The sequence below is a fragment of the Myotis brandtii genome, unplaced genomic scaffold (genome assembly GCF_000412655.1).
Source record: "Myotis brandtii unplaced genomic scaffold, ASM41265v1 scaffold618, whole genome shotgun sequence".
Taxonomy (NCBI): domain Eukaryota; kingdom Metazoa; phylum Chordata; class Mammalia; order Chiroptera; family Vespertilionidae; genus Myotis; species Myotis brandtii.
The window spans coordinates 93,361-97,115 of NW_005370354.1; positions in this window are offsets into that span (position 1 = coordinate 93,361).

Genomic DNA, 3,755 nt, shown 5'->3' on the forward strand with positions numbered 1-3,755 from the left:
GGATTTACTAAGTCAAGAGTGCTTAGACTCTCTGGGCTACATATTAATAGTTTCTATGCTAATCAAAAAAGAAAGTTCCACTTTCAGATTGCTTCATTCTAAACCATTGGTTTTACCCCAGGCTCTGTAGACTTGGGGAAGTCTGTGTGAAGGGACTGTGGCAGACAATTCCATTCTGTACCCACCACCTGTGGAGGAGTTGTTCAGCACATGCCTGCATACAGTAAGAGCTCCATAAATGGTGGCTGTTTTTTTTTTGTCTTTATAGACAATTGCTATCTATTATTCTCTTGCTGAAATATAGGAGCCTCAGAATTTCATAAAATCTTAGATAGCTCAAACAAGAATTCTCTTCTATGTAGTTAAAAGGAACAACATGGTTATATAGTCGGCTTGCCAATGAGGCAGAACTTAGCATGAAGCCCATCATTATCTCAAATGTATTTTTAGAAATAAAAAGTAGACTGGACTCTTATCTTGTCTTATGCTGACTCCATGGTCAATACAGTTTCTGTCTCTCATTGTCCAGTTTCACAAACCCAGCCTCCCACTGGAAATCTCTTTAGGTTTGGTTCCTCATAATGGACTTCGAGGCTGACTCTCACTCCCCACTCACTGGGAGCCCAGCCATAAAAACCAAAATGAAAAAGATGACAAGAGCAACTTTCTATCTTTAGATGTCTTGTCACAGGGGACTGTTGCTAGTCCCTTGTGAGCCTTCCCCTCTTGCCCCCCATTCCCTGCTCCCTTTTTAAATCTAGCTTTCCTCTCTGATCCTCACTTGACAATGGAGAAACACAGGCAACCTACAAACTGAGTCACTGGGGACACTCAGTCGAGGCCAAAGTCTCTGAGTAAGGATGGTAGACTGTCTAGCTATGATACTATGCAAGGAGACATCATCTCACTCATCAGTAATAACTTTTCCACCAACAAGTGTAAGGACTTTCCTGAACATAAACACACACACACACACACACACACACACACACACACACACACACACACACAGCTTTCCTGATTGTTTTTTGACTTGTTGGAAGTGAAAACTGGTGATAACTCAAACAGAAAATAGTAGTGGAGGGAAGCAGTGGGAGAACAATTCACAATTCTGATTTGTTGGCCTTCATGAACTGCTGTCTTTGATCACCTTGGAGAAGACTGTCCCTGCAGACCCATAGTCTGACTGCACCTTGCTGTAATACTAAGTGCTCACCTACCTGGCTATGTGTGAAACACAGTTCGCCTCCATTAGAATATGGCCCATTGGTAACCTTGCCCACCATTATCCAACCAAAAATAGGAGGAAATATATTTTCATTGACTTTTCTCCAGGTTTGACCATGCAGTGATAAGGTTTGCATGAGCTCAAAAAAACAATAATCCTCAACAAGTCCTAATATTATTTCCCTCTTGGTTAAGACAACTAATCTAAGGGCACACCATCTAGTCACAATGCCTTCTGTGTGTGTCATATATTTCTCAATATAGCATTTTAATTCCAAAAATTAGACTTGGCAAAAAGCAGAGGAGAGACCTGAGCATTGCCTTCCCTCCCCCAGCCTTCATTATTCCCACTCAACAATCCACATGCCCTCCGCAACAGATAAGGATTTCAGCAACAACCCTTGGGACTTTTTCAGCAGAGATGAGTGCCCTAGGGTCGGCAAACTGCGGCTCGCAAGCCACATGCGGCTCTTTGGCCCCTTGAGTGTGGCTCTTCCACAAAATACCGACCTCTGCGCATGGGCCACGAAGTTTCAATCGCACTGTACATGCGTGCCCGCACGTGGTATTTTGTGGAAGAGCCACACTCAAGGGGCCAAAGAGCCGCATGTGGCTCATGACCCGCAGTTTGCCGACCACTGCCCTAGGGGAAAGGAAAGAACATGCTAGGTCACATGAAGCTTGATCCAATATACTTAAATATCAAAAAGAAATGTGAAGTTCCTGGTTCAAGATGGCAGACAACCTCCTTTTGTCCTCTTCCCATATGTCCTTGAAAATAATAGCAAACAAGTGTTTAGTCATGAGATATTCTCTAACATGAATGAAATAAAACATATCACTTAAGTATGTAATGTATACTCGTATTTATTCTCACACGTATGTTATATTATGCTTACAAAGTCACCAATGAAGAATGAAAATAATATAATTGTTTTCTGTTAACAATGTTTTCAGTAACACGTAAGCAAATCCTTATTAGCAGTAGCTTAAACAGAAAAGGCCTTACAGTCCCCACCTACAATAGATCCAGAGATAGGCAGTCAGGGCAGGACAGATTTCAACAATGGTACCTGAGACTCAGGTGATACATTTGTCACCTCATGGCTGTTGCACCTGCAGGCATTGCCTCTACACTTCAGCAACAAGAAACAGAGCCCTAGCTGGTTTGGCTCAGTGGATAGAGCATCGGCCTGTAGACTGAAGGGTCCTGGGTTCGATTCTGGTCAAGGGCACATGCCCAGGTTGCAGGCTAGATCTCCAGTAGGGGGCGTGCAGGAGGCAGCTGATCAATGATTCTCATCATTGATGTCTCTCTCTCTCTCTCTCTCTCTCTCATCAATAAAAATATATTTAAAAACAAAAAGAAGAAGAAGCATAAATGGGTGTAACCTGACTCAGGAGAGCAGAAGCTTCCCCAGAATTCTTTATCTCCCAAATGGTCTGGGATGTGGTTGTCTTAGTTGGACATATTGCCTCCGTTAGGATGGCAAAAGAAGGGTTGGGAAACAGGAAAAATGTTTTTAAAAGTATAACTGCAACCCTATCTAACACAACCTAGAGAAAAGAAGTGGCAGTGATATAAACAAACTATCTTACTATATTTTAAGACATGATGTAAAAAGTTATAATCTAAATCAATCAATCAATAAGATTGCAGTACGTTATTCAGAATTGCAGAGCTAATAAGTTGTAAAAGAAAATGAATAGAAAGCAGGTTGCCTCTGTAGTTCGGAAGTGGGGATGATACAGTGAGAGGATATTTTTTCATTTAATTCCATCTGTTTGAACATTTTTTATACTTTGTCCATGTGATACAGTTATAAGAACTATGAAGAGAGAAAAATGTGTGCTGATTTTGTACTTCAAGCAGGTGAAACAGAATAGATTGGTTATAAATATGCCCAATACCTAGCACAATGCCTACCTAGCACATAGTATATGCTCAACAAATATCTTTAAATAAAAAGTTGATTTGTAACGTAAAATTAAATATTTATACACTCCAAAAATATCATAAAAGGATGACAAAAGTTAAGTTATATTATGCTCTTCAATTTGATGAGACAATGCCATTGTTTGCTTCAAGGATTTGTGGATTGGTTTAAATGCCCACAGCAAGCAAATATTTTAAGTGTGTGTACCTCAATGTGCATGCCCTTGGCCTCTACTTGAAATCAGCCTTTCATAAGCCCTAGGGCAGTGGTCGGCAAACTCATTAATCAACAGAGCCAAATATCAACAGTACAACGATTGAAATTTCTTTTGAGAGCCAAATTTTTTAAACTTAAACTATATAGGTAGGTACATTGTTATTAATTTAATTAGGGTACTCCTAAGGCTTAGGAAGAGCCACACTCAAGGGGCCAAAGAGCCAAATGTGGCTCGCGAGCCACAGTTTGCCGACCACGGCCCTAGAGAGAAACTGTGAAGGAACATGAAAGCTAGCAGAGGGATCACAGCCATAGTGAAGAAAGGAGCCAGGAATTGAGCAGGTGTACAAACTCGATCTACTGCATGATTTTGCA